This window comes from Magnolia sinica, chromosome 5 (assembly GCF_029962835.1).
Source record: "Magnolia sinica isolate HGM2019 chromosome 5, MsV1, whole genome shotgun sequence".
NCBI classification, from domain to species: Eukaryota; Viridiplantae; Streptophyta; class Magnoliopsida; order Magnoliales; family Magnoliaceae; genus Magnolia; species Magnolia sinica.
In genome coordinates, this window is record NC_080577.1 from 105,820,713 (window position 1) to 105,840,488 (window position 19,776).

At 41.3% G+C, this 19,776-nt stretch overlaps 1 long non-coding RNA gene across 2 annotated transcripts; it reads right to left on the reverse strand.

The window, feature by feature from the left end:
* Nucleotides 1–5,651: 5,651 nt before the first annotated feature.
* LOC131246571 (uncharacterized) lies at nucleotides 5,652–14,606 on the reverse strand. Of its 2 annotated transcripts, XR_009171427.1 has the most exons (4): nucleotides 14,467–14,606; nucleotides 6,091–6,277; nucleotides 5,890–5,967; nucleotides 5,652–5,793 (listed from the first exon to the last, which is right to left on the reverse strand). It is a non-coding gene; the product is annotated as an uncharacterized LOC131246571 (long non-coding RNA). The 2 variants fall into 2 exon arrangements; XR_009171426.1 differs by lacking the exon at nucleotides 14,467–14,606 and having other exon boundaries at nucleotides 6,091–6,645.
* Between the last annotated feature and the right edge of the window lie 5,170 nt (nucleotides 14,607–19,776).

The following is a 19,776-nucleotide window of genomic DNA, read 5'->3' on the forward strand; positions in this document are numbered from 1 at the left end:
AAGTGAGAATCCTGTGGATATGCTGACCAAGGCAGTTACACGAGAGAAGCTGAAGCTCTCTTCAGCTTTGATTGGTCTTCAGGCTTAAAGACGGGGAGGTGGTGCATTCCTGATATGGAAGACAAAGGTTTATGGTGATGTGTCTCTAAGTAGGAGATTGTTGAGATGTGGAGCCACATCTGGACAGGGATGCTCGACCAGTCGAGTGCCCTGCTCAACCAGTCGAGTGGCTCACTCGACTAGTCGAGGTCTGACTAGACTCAAAGTTCAGCGAGCATCAGTTTTTTGGTTTCGAGGTGCTCGACCAGTCGAGGCCTATGCTCGACCAGTCGAGGGTCCGCTCGACCAGTCAAGCAGATTGCTCGACCAATCGACGTTATACAGATTCATTTTGCGGATTTGATACGGACTGTGAAAATTTAAGTCGGTTTCGCAAAGGTGCGAAAGGAAAGTTGCCTAAAGTATAAATAAGGGTCCCTAGGGCTTTTCTAGGGTTATGGGAGATATTCTAAAGTGTGGGCAAAGGGTTTTCTCTATATATCTAAAGGAAAAAGGTTAGTATATTGCTTGTAATCTCGTTTTCTTCATAGTGGAAGTTTGCACCTGTAGTTTTTTTTACCCTTGTTTGGGATTTTTCCACAAATATTCTGTCTTATGGTTTGTTTGGAATGCTTTGATTCTTCTTCTAGATTATATTTCTTCTTGTTTATTGTTTATGGGTGAGACTTAAGATTGGATCTCGGTTCACTGCGTTGTTGGCATACTGCGCAATAGGATTTCTTGTTCTCAACTAGCTTCTACAAGCGTGCAGTAACTTGTGTACAATTGCACTAGCATGGTATATCTTGCCACTTTTACAAGTGTGCGAAAACTTGCAGATTGTATGCTCAAAGGTCATTTTTACTTGATTTATGCCAAAACAAATTGCAAGCATCGACAGAGAACATAAGAAACTGTTATGAATGAATTTAGCAAAGTTATAACAGAATTATTTGATACAGAGATTACCTTAATCCACTTCATTCATTTATTGCATATATTATTATTATTATTATTATTATTATTTTAAATCAGTGATAAATTTGTTGCATTTTGAATATGTTGTACCTAATAAAATAAAAAATAATAAAAGAAGTGTGATGAATATGTAATGTGAAGTGCTTATCATTTTGAATCTGCAATGTTAATATAAATCATCAAAATCAATTTATGTCCACCCATTAGGGACTTTATTTAGCTAAAATAATCAATCATGACTCAACAAAAGGCATATTATAAACAACTCTCAAGTTTAATCCAAAGAGCAATAACTATAGAGAATGAAAACTAAATACCCTAATAAATCACTAACATTAATGAATCACCCATCTATTGCAGCGAGCTCGTCCTTCTCCAAATATGACCATTGATCTTGACATCATCCACCATATGATCCTAGCCACATTTGTCGACACTTAACTCAAATTGTCTATGTCTCATTTGCCTCAGTACGATATTGTCAATACATAACGTTAGCTGGCCAGACTAGTGAGTGAACACAACATGGTTCATACATAGCATAATATAAGATAGCACAAACAAAATAGATACGTATGTATGCAGTATGTGCATGGATGTAGGGATGTCATGAGATGCATGTCAAGTGGGATAATCGTTGGCACTTGGCAATCAACATCCACTCCATGAGTAGGAGTAGGAGTAGGCTTCTACTATCGGTGGCATCTGGCAAGGAATCTGACAGGCATAACCATCATGATGGATCATGCATGTAATGCATGCTTCATGTCCATGCATGCATAGTCATATTTAGTCAACAAATACTCTCTCTCTCTCTCTCTAAAATGATCAACAATTTCTCAATATCAATGTTTGGCATGTTTGCATGTTCAATATAAAGCAGAAATCTTTCAGGACATGCATCACAAACCAAAGAGTAGAGTAACACAACAAAAATTATATAATAACCATATCAATAATAATAGTCACAACCATCCAATCATTTATCTTAATTATACAGATATGAGACATGTTGGGATTCACTCATATATTTCTATTAAGGTCAAAACTGTCAAATAGTAGGATGCTTGAGAATCTAGGCTCTGAATCCCTATTAATATGATTTAACACATTCCAAATTCAATTAACCAATATCATTCAGTTGGGCCCATCTTTGATCCAACTAGGATGGCCCACCATTAATCCTTTTAAAGTTTAAAAAGTCAAAACAAGGAATTGTTGATCGATACAGTCGATTAATCGAGACAGTTCGATGACCCTTAATTAATCTTCATATTGATTGACCATAGATCGATGAAATTTGAATTTAATTCCTTAAGTCTTTGGACATTTTTTGCCACCTTCGATTGATCAACCTCTTCTCATCGATCAATCAAGCTTGGTAGGATGTAAATCAGTTTACTCACTGGACACTTTTAGTCACTGTGTCGGTCGATCGAGACCACTCGAGGTCCTCCTCGACTGATCAATCGAAACGGGTTACTAATTGTGGTTTGAGGTCTTTGGACATAAATCGATCCCCTCGATTAATCGATTGAAGTCAATCAGGATTTGTTTTACTACACGATCCAATTTTTTGAAATTGAGGATTTCTCTCACTCTTTCTTAGCCTTTACGATTATAGTTGATCCTAGGGCTTGAGTTTAACCCATCCAATTATTTTTCTCATTATCAAACTCGGATCAACCAAAGAATTGCTTAGATCCGAACATTCAGAATCTACGGTTGTTAATTTAAAACCATTTTACAGAAAAATCCGGCATTATCTACATAACTTGTAGATCGCTCTGGGATATCCATTGGTCGGTATTACTTGAGGATTTGGGGCCTTAATACGATTTGGCCTTAAGATTCTTTGATTTAGTTTTCCTGGACTGAAATGACAGGACTTCTCACAGTTGATCTTCTGTGTTGTAGGAACTTGTGTAAAAACTACATTCTTTCGTCAAAACTTCCATATATATCAAAACAATCAATTATGTCACAACCAAAACACAGGGTAAAGACGACGGCTAAAAACCATCGGTATTGACCTTCTCTGACGGCTTTTAGCTGTTGGACGGATCGTCGGCAAAAGGTGCGTGGCATCCCTCGCCAAAGGATTTAGACCGTCGGTGTTTTCGAAGTCTTCAACGGTCAAAACTAAGACATGGTTCCGACGGCTCCATTCGCCAACGGTTTTTAGCCGTCGGCGTTTGTCATTAAATTAAAAAAAAATAATAATGAAAATGAACTTCCTAATCAATGCACACGTCCATAACTAGCTATACCCATTTCTCCAAAGCCCTAGACTAACCAACTAACCTATTTGAAAAGGCAAGTCTACACAAAAGAAACGGAAGACTAACTACATATACTACTGAAAGGTAGCATCCATATGTACCATGTTAACTCCCCAAGTATAGGGTTGTGATGTAGTAATAGACCAAGGTCGAATCCCAAGGGACTGATACTTGTACGTTATCTGAAACTAAGTAGAATGCGAACTAGATTAAGATGAAATCTAAATTAAATAGTTTTTGAGGAATAATAGTGAAATATTACTCTAAAACTTAAGGAATTCAGAAGAAGGAAATTAGGGATTCAGAGGCGGCTCCACTTGTAGAGATCAGGGAGATCTTATGCTTGCATCAAGAATCATGGAAATTAAACTGAACTTACTTGATCTATATTTCACGAGATGAAAGGTATATGAATTAGAATGGATTCCATCACCAAACCATGCCCAGGAGACAAAGCAAACAACAGAATTAAACTAATTACCAACCAATCAATCAATGTATGAAGGTTCAGAAGGGTATCGTCATCCAACCATGCCCAGGAGACGATGGTGAACAACAGGGCTTCCTGAAGTCATAAACATCAAAAGGAAGGAACATGCTCAAAGCTATCGTAGACCCATTGTAATTTTAGTCATAATAGACCATTAAAAACTAAAACCATTCCCATAATCAGACAAATATCAAGTTCAATTCCATGTAAATAAAAAGCATAAGCACAGAGTTCTTCCCATCATGCTACAAGCTTCACCTCTTAGCCCTAGCTAAGAGGTTTAGCCGATCATGATTAGGCTAAATCCAAAATAAACTAAAAGAAGAAGAAAAAAAACCAGATAACTCTACTCTCTCCCTCTCTGCTCATGTCCAGCTGTTCAAGCACCCAAGCCGAGAGATCCCTGCCCAATCCTCCCTCCTCCTGTTCTCAAGCTCCTTCCTTTTATAATCATAGAAAGGTCACTGGAAGGAGTTCTCTCGCAGCTCGTCCGCAACAGAACCGGACTTCGGAATACGCAGGACTATGCGTAAATCAACTTACGCTGATTTTTGGTAAGACCCTTTCTTGACGCCGAAGAAGAGATCCGCTCCGTCCATTGGCTTCAGGACGAAGAACCATCCAGACTTGCTCAGTTTTGGGTCCAAACCGTGGTGGCCCATGAGATCTTCATTCCGCCATCCCTCTTGCATTTAAACGGTTAAAAACATATCTCTGCTGTCTCTTGAAATTTCATCACCTAGGTTAGGATGATGGGGAGCGTGGGCTTCTTATGGAGGGTCCAGATCAGACCGTTGCTGTCTTATGGAGGCCTATAGAGATCAACCGCGAACTCTGTTTGCGAACAGAGCTTCCGCGTCTGCGCTGTGATGGATGGCGGCCCACCGATTGATGTCAGGACGAAAATCCATTCTGTACATTGGAATATACTCAAAAAAACATTTGGAAGGGATGTTTTTGGAGTGAAATTGGAGTGGCCCACACGATATTTTATTCTGCCGTCCATCCTACGTTTAATGGCTAGGATCTTACAATAGCTTACAAGGTGGTAAAAAGACACCTAGGCGAGGGTCAACCCCAACCTCTCGTCACAATGGACGGTTCAGATCTTCAGAATAGGCGATGAGTGGAGCCCACTGCTGAAAAATGGATGGACAGCGTCCGTCTACTGTTGCTGCGGAAGAAGAAGACGGGTCAGCCCGTCTTTGACCGGCCTGACCATCCGGTGCACGGCCGGTGCGTGTACACTGTGTACACGTACTGTACATGTAGGGTCCACTGTGATGTTCGTGAGACATCTGCTCCGTCCATTTGCCGTGTCACCCTATTTAAGGCGTTGAGAACAAAATTGAAGCATTTTTAGATATCAGGCGGGCCCCAAATCACTGATTTATGAGATGATCTGTCCGTTGGGCCACTTTCAGAGGGATCCAATGGCTGAAATTTGACGTGTACAGTTAATTTTTGGTCCTCAAGCCATGTATAAAGTTTCAAGCCAAACAGATGATGGAAACCCAGTGATCTTGCATTCTGGCTGACTTTCAGGCCGCTTGAGCTTCAGTTTCTCGATTTTCGCAGATCTCTGGCATGCAAATCCGTCGATCTTGGTCCTCTGGAGTTCGTCCCTTTCCTTGGTGACTTCTGAGCGTTAATTTCATGCTTTTAGTACCTTGTTTCAGTTCAAGCTCGTAAACACACCTTGCAGCATAAACACAATTAAATTGGGTCGATAAACAGTACCATGTTCATAAATCTAGACAATAACATATTAGACCCTCAACATACCACTGCTGGTTCAAACAAAAACAACGACATTTCTTTCATTTGATCCTCAAATGATGCATCAAACAAAATAGGAGTGGAACCGTACTCTGATTGGTCACCAACACTTTCAAGAGTACCCCATGGAACACGTGTCATTGCAGCCATTTCAGTATCAAATTTACTTTATAGATCATGAACTAATGCAATCAATGCTTTTGTGATCACCACTAAGAACTTATACTGCAGAATTACCTAGAAATTTCATGCACATGAATTGACGAACTTTTGCAGACCAATGTGAGGTGGCAATCCTCCCATTATGAGATGGTTAATTACCTGCACTTCTGACATATCAACCTTCTCTGCAAACTGTGAATCAATCATTTTTGAAACATTTTCAGCCAACTCACCAGCCTGTTAGGAGAGGAAAAAAAAAGATCATAAACCAAATAACGACCATTAATAGGACTACTTTCAAACACTAATTTTCCGAGGAATAGAAACTCAAGGACTCAATTGGATTCACTGTAAACATACTCAGGGGCACAACATTCTCCAGATGCATGATCTTGCATTTGGAACTACCAATCATGCAGCTAAATTGGTTACAAGCTGTGCTTCTGAAGTCACACACTGCTGAAAGTACCATGCAAGTAGATGGGGAGGTTTTCAGATTATGTTAGTTGCAGAGACTAACTTTCACCCGTTTTGCTGTGGATCCTATCTGCAAGCATGAGGAAATGAACACCACACTTTTATAATCAATAGCAGTTAATATTCAAACTTATTTTATGGTCGATAAAGAAAGAAAGAAACAACCACACTTTTATTAGGAAAAGCGAGCAAGTTTCAGTAATCATTTCTTGAATTAAAATATCTTGGTTCTTTTCTGCCTTCCAATTCAGGGGGTGTCTCTCTCTGTTGGTAGGAGCATTTCTTGTAATGCTTTTATAGCATTTTGTCCCTATGGACCTTCTTAATAAAAGTTTAATTAAAAAAATCTCTAACTTGTTACCTTTATAGAGTTTAATAATAACCATGTCTAAATTAATAGCTCAAGGAGAGTGAGGTGACTCAAGGATGTTAAAATTGCAGAGGTTTTAACTGTGGGGTTGACAGAATTAGGATTCTCAGTTCCTCCTGTAATGTTCAGTTTCGTCATATTTGTAGTGAAGGTAATGGGCCGGCGGACGGCATGGCCAATTTAGGTAGCGGGAAGCAAGAATCCGCCCTTTTCCCCTCCATAGCGGCTCTCCCTCAGGTGGTGAGAGGCCTCCTGTTTCTCAATTAGATGGGGTTAGGGGCTGTCAGAAAGTGATTCAAAACGTAGTGGCCGTTGGTGTGGTTGCGGATTTGGGTTTTGTTTGTAGCGTTCTGTTTTTCTTCTTTTCTTTGTGGCTTCAACGTCAGATTTTAAGGGGGAGTTGTTAGCTTTAGGTGTGCAGATTGGAAATGATAGGCGGCCTATCTAGGTGCTTGTGGCCACCCGAATGTGGCTCCTTAATTTTAAAAAAAAAAAAAAAAAAAAAAAAAACTGTGGGGTTTTCTACAACTAGAATATTGTTAACAGGTGGTTAAGAAAAGCCACAAATCCAAATAATTGCAAATACAAAAACTCACAATCCGAAGTTTAATGGTCGTCCCATCCTGTTCCTTTCTACAAAACAACATGAAATTTTAATTGGTATCCTACAGTATGTCAGAAAATAATGATTAAAGGACAGGTATAGGCACTTATAATGTCAACACCTATGGTGCTGATGTAACTCTCCAGATACGAATCATCCTATATCACACAGATGAAGAAATGGTCAGAGAACATCCACATACTGCTGTATACAATTCACGCTGGTATGCTGGCAATTGTCGTCTATTTAAACAACACCCACTTTAAATTCAAAACGACTTTTTCTTTGGGAAGTGTAAAAACCCATTTCACGTAGAGTGGAATGAAGTTTGTCAAACCAGCTCCAAATGGTGAGTTCATCTCTTAAAATAGAAGAAATTAACACAATGGCCATTTGGGCAAGGGTCTATTCCACCCATGGAAAATACAATCACTTCTAAACACAATAAATTACTTCAAACAATAGAACCATCACATCATATATTTAGCTAGCTTGTATAACTATAAATAAAACATAGCTGAATCCAAGATTATTAGAAACACTATTTAACTTGAGTTTGGTTCAATAATTTAGTCAGGCCTCGATTACCATACATGCTAAAGTAAACTATCAACTATCAAGTATTTGCTATAACCGGATCCAATGGTATAAATTTTTTTTAAAAAAAACCCACAGATGTAGTATATGATGTATAGCAACAAAGTGTATGGTGCCATTTATTCCTAAAAATACAGTTTTATTATCCTATCTTATGTCACCACAATATGTAATTTTTTATTCAGTTAAAGAATTGTTCAGCATAGTGTCATCATGAAGAAAAAATGTAGAGCGAGTAAGGTGGAGTTCCTAATGTTCTGAGTGTCACGCCCCAAACCCGGGGACGGACAGCTTCCGTGATGTCCCGAATTCGGCACTCGACTTCCATACACCAAGTCCCGAGTTTGGCGCACCACAAGGAAGATTTTTTTTACTGATTTTTTTTTTATATACATAGTAATACCTGAGCATGAAGATCCATGATCAAACTACCAAGCAACACTCTCCATCATAAGTCCCGATGGTTATAAGTATAATGCTTTACAAAATATACGCAACGTCAACATTGCCAAATCGAAGAATAAATGCAATGCATCGAGAAAGCTAAGTCTTTCAAGCTACTCCAACCCTGAAAAAAAAAAGGGAAATAGGAGGCTTAGGCCAAAAAGCCTAGTGAGTACACACGTGTGTGCAGTGTGTCCTACAAGCAGGCAAGATAAATGTACTACAAGGAAATCATACCATAGCCATAACCATATTACATGCATCCGTAATCACATCATCATCATCATATTGTCATGCCGTAATTATACAATATCGAAAATACTGACAAGTCCATGAGTCATACAATATCAGAGTACGCAATATAAATCAGCATGTAAATGAGTTATAAAGAGTCAAATATCAGATGTCGAGGATGCAACACAATATGTAGTGCGAATGAAATGACTATGCTGGAGTGAAGTCAGGATGGTGGTACGTAGTATCGCAGACTATGGGGTCTGTCACAAGGGACTTCTATCCAAAATAGTCCCATACCTAATTTGGATAGTCAGACTCAATGTGGTAAACTCTTGATCTCAGGTTAGTCACGCACCCCAACCGAAATCTTGGCTATTGCGAAGGTACACACAACAGATAGTTGCGCACCACCAGCCCGAGTGAATAGTAAATGAATGAATGAATGAGTATGCAACTCCTGCTCAATAAGTCCACATATCAGTACAGTTCATCTCTGGGATCATCACCGGGGTTTAGTACACTCCAAATGACACTGTCTCTCTCCTAGCAGCACAGTCCAAGTGAGCGTAAGAAACCTCACTATCCGCCTGGCCAATAGTCTGCCAATACCTATCCGGCACGTCGATAGCGGACCCATTCACGAGCTGGTCAAACTCAGCCTAGTAATGCCCCTACCCTCGGGCGGGTAAGGCCACACCCCCTCCCAACCGACCACGACACAGTGGGAGACGCGGTCTCCTGGTATTCGGCACTCGGGCGCTCATGTATCCACTCGGTCTCGACGTTGGGGCGTCTCCTGGCCTCGGAGGTTTAGAAATTTTCACCCAGGGACATCTATGGCGCCCGTATGCTAGAACCAAATATTTCCGGTGTCCCATCTGGCCATCCACGATATGCCTGTGGAGGCTACGGCCCTGATGTTGCTAGGGCACACAATGCAAGATGCATGAGTCATACAATACAGTCATGCATCAATCCTGCGCATACCGTGCACTCATGTGAGATAACCTCCACCTATCAGGGAGTCTCATAACAATCTGTCCAACGACATATGCAATGGTCAACCACATCTCATAACAAACATGCAGATGATGCGTATGGGCATGTATGATAATGCTGTGCTGTCACATACTCATAATCAGTATCAATAACCGGCCTCAACAATCGGCTTCGACAATGTGGACATTTAACCAACATTGTCCCCAAGGAATGACCCACATAAATATCAATACATACATCATGGTGAAATCACACCACATCGGTCCTCAGATACATCACTTCGGGTCTCACACAAGGGTCGCACATTCATCGCATTGGGCCTCACTCATGGGCCATGAATACACCACATCAGGCTGTACGACCCATGGGCTTCAAATACTCAAGAGGTGAGCCCTACACACGGGCCTCAAATACATCACAATGAGCCACAACCCATGGGCCTAAAATATATCTCAATTAGCCACGCCCATGAGTCTCAATTACATCACATTGGGCTTCGCTCATGGGCCTCGAATACATTGCAAGTGGCCTCAAATCTATTTCACAGGTAGACCACATACCTGGGCCTAATACACATCACTATGGGCCGCATCACATGGGCCGAAAATACATCACAATGAGCTTCATCATATGGACCGGAAATATATCTCAATGGGCCTTACCCATAGGCCACGAATACATGGCTACACCAATTATGATAAGTCCTATACTACAACCACTTCGCACGTCACATAGATAATGACTCATATTCGGTGTCACCTGGTTAAGGGCCGAGAGACACATTTCATCATACCATCTATAGTTTAAAGATCACATTGTATAAAAATCCAGGATCTTGATAGCATTAGCTTGGGTAATATAACCCTAAATCATATTCGGTTTAGTGTACAACTTGGTCATGTGTGATTCAAGTGGTGGTATCTATGTCGATAAGTACAAATCTACATTGTTGAATGGTCATCAATGCCACTTGATTTCATACGGTTAGGTGGCCTTGTACGTATTTCACATTCATACAATTAGATGACTACGTATACTACATGTACTCCACCATTGCCTATGATTAGGTGGCTATACATACATCAAATACCCACATGATCAATGGGCCAAACAGGTAATATCACACCCTCACACCACTAGAGTTTATATATTTGTTATAATTAAACATGTTTTTAAGAGTTTAAACACAAGTATCATGATCTTATTACTTGGGGCCGCACTCTAACCAAAGTGCCAAGTGATCAAGGGATGTCCACAATCAGCCCATTTAAAGGATTAATCATCATTACTTCAAAAATTACAATACCAGTTCATCATACATTCCACACATGGAAATTACAAACTCTTATCGAAGAGGCCCAATGGTTAGCCCAAACAAGGCTATCACTGATGGGTCCACATGGCGTTCACTCAAAATGGGCCTTAACATTCTTAGGCTCACATATCAATGGAATTCATAATGGGTCCTATGCAGTAGAGTCCATGGGGATTTCCCATGAGGTTGAGTTGTGTGTGACCCACCTACGACTTAGGTCTGCTTTGATTATTTTAGTCCAAGTCCTAAAATGATATGAGGAAGTGGATGGTCTGCATGGATTAAATAGATACACCATGGTGGCCTTAAGTTGAATTCAATAGTTAAGTACTTATCCTCACAGCCTTGTATTGTATGGTCCAATTCAGGTTGGATTGACTGTTCTGTGGGATAATGGCTTAAAGGAAACCCGGTATATGGGTCGATATCTAATACATCGTCAGGATGGCTCATAATGAATTTTCAATGATGAGAGTTTAATTTGCATTATTTCAGAACGTACGACTATCTAATCATTGGATGGGCCTAAGTCTTGGTAACATATCGTCAAAAAGTTGATAAAATAGATAAACGATGAGGATCTTAAATATAAATCATGTCATAACCATGGTGGATTAAGTGGCATAACACCTACATCAAAGTGGGTCATACCACACACAAGTTGAGAGGGTTACCCTCCCTTAAATATTCATAATTATTTGTTGGGCCCACAGAGGTGTGGTTCATAAATCCAGCCCATCCATTATGTGTGTCCCACTTGGTTGAGGGGTCAGACCAAGTTTCAAATACATCCAAATTTCAGGTGGACCTAACAGGTGATTTACATACTCGAGCTTCGAGTTGTACAGACAGTTAAGGAGATCAAGGTTACATGGGTGCAAAGAGATGTATTTATTGCATATACACAATTCACCTATTTTTATTTATTTTTATTATTATTATTTTTTTGAGATCATTTTATAGCATCATCCAAAAATGAATCATATCCGAAGATTATCTGGACCTCACCACAAATAGTAGTGGAGATAATGATTTCACCACTAAACAATTTACAGGGCCCACCATACCGTTTATTTTCCATCCAATCTGTTCATAAGGTCACAAAGACCTGAATTAAGGGGAAAAACAAATTTCATACTGCTCCAAAATTTCTAACCCAAAAGGGTTCCAATGGTTTATGTTCAATCCCCGCCACTTTTGTAGTGTGGCCCACTTGATAGTTAAATCTATCTCTTTTTTTTTTTTTTTTTTTCCAGCCTTAAGACAAACTTGCCAAATGGATGGATGGTTTGGATATAACACATACCTCGGGATCAGATTGATCCAAATCTTTTTTTGTAATTATTATTTATTATTAATATTTATTTTTATGGTGTGGGCCGCCTGAGTTCTGTGTACGGCTGAAATTTGGGGGTGACCCATTTTTAAATGGGACCCATCAAATGCACAGTGCTGATGTTCGACATACATCAAGGTGGGGCCTGTGGTGAGGCCCACATCCTTCCAGCGTCAGACGCTGGCAGCAACAGCGTCACTGCTGTTGTGTTTTTTTATTTTTTTATTTTTTTTTATTTTTCATATATGGGGCCCACAAAAGGATGATCCAGTCCATCTATTGTGTGTGTCCCACTTGATGGAGGGGACGGTCCAAGTTTCAGATGCATCCAAATTTCAGATGGGGCCCAGCAAGTGCTTTTATATGTTTTAGCCATGTCTGCACATTATTTTAGATGGTGTGGGCCACCTAGGTTCTTTGTACGGTTAATTTTTGGCGTGGCCCATTTTTAAGAGGGGACCCATCAAATGCACGGTACTGATGTTCAATATACATCAAGCTAGGGCCTGTGGTGGGGCCCATTTTCTTCCAGCGTAATAGAGACGTTGCAGTATTAGCGTCAGAGTGTTTTTTTTTTTTTTTTGTTTCTCATATATGGGGCCCACAACAGGACGATCCAGTCCATATGTTGTGTGTGTCCCACATGGTGGAGGGTTCAATCCAAGTTTCAGATGCATCCAAATTTCAGGTGGGGCCCAGCAAGTGCTTTTATATGCTTTAGCCATGTCTACACATTAGTTTAGATGGTGTGGGCCACCTAAGATTTGGATTGTCTTCATTTTTCAGCTCCATGGCTAAAATGAGCTGAGAAATTAAATGGACAACGTGGATTAAATACATACATCACGTGTGGGGCCCGTTGGGGACCCACAACCCCTGCCCCTTTAAATCAAATGGCTGGAAGTGTCTCTCTCTTCTTCTTTTTTTATACGTGTAAGTGTGTGTGAGTTTGGCCAGCCCAATGGGCCAATGGATGGGTGATTTGGATGCCATACAAACATTTTGGTGGGGCCCACTATCAATGGGTCCCACATGAACTCTATAATAAATTAATTTTATATGTTTTCTCCTATGCATCCCCACCATTAATAGCATCATCATCATTATTGCAATTATCTTCACCATCAATCATACTATCTTCATCATCCACACCATTAATCACATCATCATTAACATCATCTCTACCATACATAAACACAACAAAATAAAATAAGAATGAGTAGGGTGGGTGTACTCACCTTGATGAATTAGATGGATGGTTGAGATGAAATTAATGGTTGAGATGGATGGAAGGGATGTGATTGATGGCCCACCAAGATCAATCCTCTCTCTCTCTCTCTCTAATTGTAGAAAAATAGTAAAGGGCTAAGGGGTGGAGGTGTATTTATAGAGAAATGGATAAACTTTTGGTTAAGTTAGGCTAATGTGATTAATATTAGCTTAGGCTATAATTTTGATAATTAACTCATGATTTGTAATTAATGGTGGATTAAAGAAGCATGGGATGACATGGTTTGATGATGTCATACATGAGGTGTGGCATGGAGAGATGTTGACTTTGGGGAGCACATGAGAGATGGGAGGTATGGGTATGTGACATCACACACATGGGTAGAGATTCTCTCACCCATGTGTGGCATGTACATGTGTGCTTGACATGTGTTGTGCACATGTGTGGAATGAAATACATGGTGCCATGCGCACATGATACACTTATTATTCTTCACGGCGTATCTCACTAACGAAGTATCATACCGACGCACGGGTGGTACCTCCACGATCGCGGCGATGGGGCGGTCGATATGTGATAGGTTTCAAGGTCTTGGGGTTCTGGTCAGTTGGGTGTGTATTATGAACGGTCAATCTATGTCTAGCTAAGGACATCAATCATCATGTACATATGTATGGAAAATAGTACCGAATGGACCAGGTGTTACACTGAGAACTAAAGCTCGAGGTTACAACTTCTTACTTTGAAATTAAGCTTGAACAGGAAAGCACCAAAAAGACAACAGATTATTAAGGGAATAGAATGAACAACTTTTATCACATATGAATGCAAAGCTGCCAATGCATCTGTGAATATGCATAGCTCTTACTACTAGTATCCAATTATTGTACAAGACGTTGATTACAATTGCATGCATGTTGGAGTATGTATCGGTATGGAATAACACACCAGATGCCTAAAGATTATAAAAACAATTTACCTTTGTTCTTTAGAATCAAAAGAGTAGAAGCAAAGTTGCCTCAATGGATTTCTCTTTTCTTTTTTTTTTCTTTTTTTTTTAAAAAAAAAAAAAAAGAAAAAGAAAAAGAAAAAGAGAGTAGAAGCAAAGAAGAGTATCCTTAGAGACCTTACCGCAAATCTCAAAAGAAGACATGATTTGCCAACACCAGAATCTCCAATAAGCAAGAGCTTGAACAAATAGTCACTGCAATAGAGAAAGCCCATTAGATGCTTTTCTCCATAACTTATAACCAAGTTGCAAGAAAATAAAATATACATACATACACAAATATGTTATCATACACGTGTATATCAAAATTAACTCCTGATTTAAAAATATACCTTTGCCTCACTAAGCCTTATGAAACAAGTGGTATTCCCTATTTTCTTACATGTCTTCTTTTGGTTTGGGTTAGGGATTCAAAGGGAATTGCTCTAGATTTGTGACCCACATTCCAATAGACAAGCGAAAGATTTGGGATATTCATATGGGTGGGGCCAATCATGAGCATGCACTAACCCAAACCATGATGGTCCGCTAATCAGGTGGTATACATGTGTATGAGAAACATGTACTAGAAAGCACAACAATATAAGTATGCCAGTGGTCCGGTTGATGATTTGTCCACCTTAATTTTTGGACTGGAGCATGTTGATAGTGGGTCCAGATGATGGTTACAGAGAGAATGAAAAACATATGTGGCATCCAGGCTTGGACAAATTCACAGTGGCCCCACCAATTGAAATACACCAGCAGATTTGCATATTGAATACATGCATGATCCATGTCATTCATCAAGTGGTACCCACATGAAAATGCCTTGCCAAAACAAGCTGGTGTTCATCAAGTCAGCCACACATCGTTCAAGTATAGATTGCTGGTAATTTACTCATATACATGTAGTCCACATGATGAATGTATCTGCCAGACTTCAGGTTATGACATGTTCACAATGGGCCCCACATAATGAATGGTTCAGACTTTGCGCGTCTATATTGGCATAAACAATGTGAAGTGCTTACAATTTCTCAGTATAAAATATGAGAAAGCTATTTGTAAATGGGCCATCTTCAAGAATAAAAAATAAGCATCATAATTGTTCCATATTATATAATTGTGAATGCTATGGATTTTTTTTTTAAATTTTTTAATTTTTTTTAAAAATAAAAGATGGGCACACGCCACCGATTTTATTGAAGAAAAGAGAATAGATGTACAGCCCTTCAGGCTAGCTCCAAAAAAAAGGCAAGGAGTAGGCCTATCGTATACCACACCTAACTAACTGAGGCACCTACACAAACTAGAACAGAAGGGACGGCCAGGGTCAGCCAGGGGAAAGACCTCTGAAAATAAAAACCACCGAGAGAACACAAGGGGCTGGACGATGCTGGCCTCAGGTTCTCAAGTAACCCAGGCCCGCCATATCAAGAACCAAAAGACTCCTGACCTTTCTTGGCAAGTCCGACCCAGAGCAATAGAACGAATTGCCACATCCTTTGCTTGCCATCCTTGCCAGCGCGTCTGCCACAAAATTACCCTCACGGAATATATGTATGAAAGAAAGGTTGAGGGATCGGGTGAAGAGATGGATTGCTCCCAACCTGTACCAAATGTTCCAAGGGCAACGAGCGTTGGGGTCCGCAGCTGCATCCACCACCATCGAAGAGTCAGATTCCATAACTATGCTAAAAAGACCCAATTTTCTGCAGAGAGTAATACCATCAAGCATAGCCTGGGCCTCCGCTACCGTGTTATATGCAAGGCCATAATACCTATGGAAAGCGAATCTCACCCGACCATGGGCATCCCTAACTATGCCACCACCACTACTCTTACCTGGGTTCCGACGAGAAGAGCCATCGACATTCAGTTTAAACCAGCTCGACGGACGTCTCGTCCATTTAACAATCTCAGGCATGGCACCAGAGAAAACTTTGTGGCAATTAAGATGAAGGGCCTGGAGAATGGCGACATCTCTAAGAGGCGGAAGGCCGCTGTCAGGTAGAGGGTTGCCGATTTCTTGCATCCATCTGGAGATCCTGAAAATAATGTTCTGCACTAACATTGGAATACCATCAAAACACGTTGCGTTGCGGCTCAACCAAATTTCCTAGGAAATAAGAGCAGGGGCAAGACCCAACAGCCACTTGAGGCGAAAAAAAGGAGATGCCTTCGACATCTAGAGACAAATCTTCTGCTGGATGGTCTGATTAGAGATGATAGGGACGTCAAAAATTCTGTGGAAATACGACCAGACCTTTGCAGCTATCAAACTTGAGCATAAGAGATGACCAAGGGGTCTCTTCACCGTGCGCTGAGGGGGAGAGTAGATGCAGTTGATGCGCAACAGCAAGCCTCCCATTGGAGTGTAGCGTTGAAGGATGCTGAGGCAGGTGAGAAGAACAATAATCGGATGGGGAGTGAAGAGATTGAGAGGACAGAACGAGACTAGAAGCATGAACACCTGAGGCCTAGGGAGGATGATTGAGAGGTCTGTGATGGAGGTCCTGATCCTGGAGTAGCAGGCCCTGGCGAGATGCCATAGGGACTGAGGGGTGAGAGTACTGAAGCTAAGGAGAAATGTGCATGGGGGGGCGGGGGGTGGGTTGATCATTGCCTACCGCTGACGAGAGGCTGAACTCAGCACAGCAACATTCACACTTAGATGCCAAACTTACCCCTGAAGTCTTGATCGCAATATCCATAGGAATGACATGATGCAAGATTTTCCACAGGAACATACCAATTTTAGGCGGGAGGGCGTCATTCCAAGCCCGTCGAGCCCAGGGAACCTTAGGCTTCTGCTGCCGGATGCCATGCCAAGCCGATTTCAATGAAAATTTGCCAGACGCTGTCAGATCTCAGGCAAGCACGTCATCCCTGCTGGACAGAGGGACAGGGCAGTCCCTCAGCTGCTGGACGGAAGACGGAAGGAGAGCACCATGAAGATCGAGCCAGTAGATTCTAGAAGGAGACAAGATGAAATCGTTGACCGTGGCATTCCTGAGATGGGTAGGTATATAGCCCGCAGCCTGCAACGCCAGAAAGCCATCCCCCGACCAGTTTTGAGTCCAGAAGTTGATTCTGCCTTCACCAAGGAGCCATTTGGAGTGAAGGAAAGTGAAGGGGAGGGATCTAGATAAGTCCTTCTATACAGTTGAGTTAACATATGAATTTAACCCCCTGGAATGAATGAATTTGCTGATGTATTTTGCAGTCATGAGTCTCGCCCAAAGGGATTTTCCCCTCCAGGAAATTTCTTGCCATCTTGATCCAGCAAGCCGCCATTACATCCGCCATATGCCTAATATCGAGACCTCCCTTTGCTGTAAGGTAGCAAATCTTGGACCACTTCACCCAATGTTTCTTCCTAGTTCCATTTGCATACCCACAAAAGAAATTAGCCATACCTGATTCCAGAATCTTACAAGTCGCTTTGGGGATGTTCACCATTGACATGATGTGAATAGGGATGCTAGATAACACGTGTTTAATGAGCACCAATCTGGCCGCGGGGCTGAGGATTTTAGCTTTCCAACCTTCCATCTTATAGAGAATTTTCTGGGCCAGGGGCATCATGAGAGGGGCACAAATTTTCCCCTTGGTGAGGGGGATACCCAGGTAGGGGCATGGAAGATTGACGAGCTTGAATCTCATTATGTGCATGATGCGCCTTGCCTTGGAGGAGGGAAACTTTTTAAGAAGAATAAAAGAAGATTTGCTTGCATCCATCTTTTGGCCAGAGGTTTTCTCGTAGTGATTGATGAACGTGAGCAAGGTGCACACCATGGATAACCTGGCATTCAAAAACAGAATTGCGTCATCTGCAAAAAACAAATGCGTTAGCATGGGGCTGCTTTGATGCAGTTTGAAGGGCTGGCATGCTTTGGTCGTGAAGAGATTGCGGATCCCCCGGCTGAGGACTTCCACTGCCATAATGAATAATGAAGGAGATAGAGGGTCCCCTTGTCTTAATCCTGTAGAGGAAGGAAAAAATCAAAGGACCTGCCATTAATAAGGACTGAAAACCAGGTCCCTGTCCAGCACTGTTGAGCTTGGAAAATCCAACCATGGTCGAATTTGAATTGTTTCAGCACCAAGGAAAGAAAAGGCCATTCAACACGATCGTAAGCTTTTTCCGTATCCAACTTAAGAATCATGTTTCCGCCGACCACTTTTCGGTCCAAATCATGAACCATTTCCCTTGCAATGGAAATGTTTTCATCAATAGATCTGCCCTTAACAAAGGCGCCTTATTCTTCAGAGATGATGGATGGAAGGATCAGAGCTAATCTGGATGCAATAATCTTGGAGAAGATCTTCATAATACCGTTGCAAAGACTGATGGGCTGGTAGTTTGTGATTGACGCTGGGTTGTCCTTCTTGGGGATAAGACAAATGTGGGTGCATTGAAAGGCTCTGGGCAAAGGGCCACCTGCAAAAAAATCCTTGGCCACCTCAAAGATATCCAAACCGATAAGGTTCCAACAAGAAGAAAGAAAGCACCTCCAAACCCATCCGGACCGGGAGTGCTATCGATCGGAATGGAGAGAGTCACAACTTTCACTTCGTCGAACGAGATAGGCCTCATCAGGTTGGAATCATCTGCTCGGTGACCATAGTTGAGACGCAAGATAGTATTGTCTCACTGTCTGATCTCTCTTGGGCTGAAAAAAGGGACTTAAAATAGTCCTCTGCCACCTTGCCAATGTCCTCACTATTGTGAAGGGTCTCACCAGATGGGGATTTGATGCAAGCAATCCCTAATATTTTATGCTTGTCCATAACTGAATCATGGAAGAATTTGGTATTCCTATCGCCCTCATGTAGCCAGCGGATCCTTGATTTTTGCTTCCAAAAAACTTTCTGCTGCAGTTGGGAAACTCTTAGGCTTTCCTGGGTTGATTTCAGTCTCTCCAAGTTGACAACGGAAGAGGAGGCAAGGAGTGCAAATTTGGCTCTGGCAATTTCATCCTCAGCCCTTTGAACATTACTGTGAACATTACCAAAAGTAATCTTGTTCCAGTCTTTGAGAGCCCTCTTTAGATACTTCATCTTGAGCAACACTTTGTACATGGGAGAGGTTGCAACTTCAGTTTCCCTTGCTGCCTTGACAACCCATTTAAAGTCCTCATGGGAGGTCCACAAACGTTGGAAATGGAAGGGACGGGGGAAATCAACAGAATCGTCCTTAAAGCTCATAACGATAGGGGAATAGTCGGAGAAGACCCTCGAAAGGTGAACAACTTTAAATGTTGGGAGCGCGCTTGACCACATCGCATTAACTAGCTTCCTATCGAGTCTAGCCCATTTGCGGCTCCTACCCGATCTGTTGTTAAACCATGTGAAAATGGACCCATGATAGGCAGCATCAATCAGGCTAGTGTCATTAATAGTGTCAATAAAGTCAGTCATAGACACTAACAAAGAAGAAGC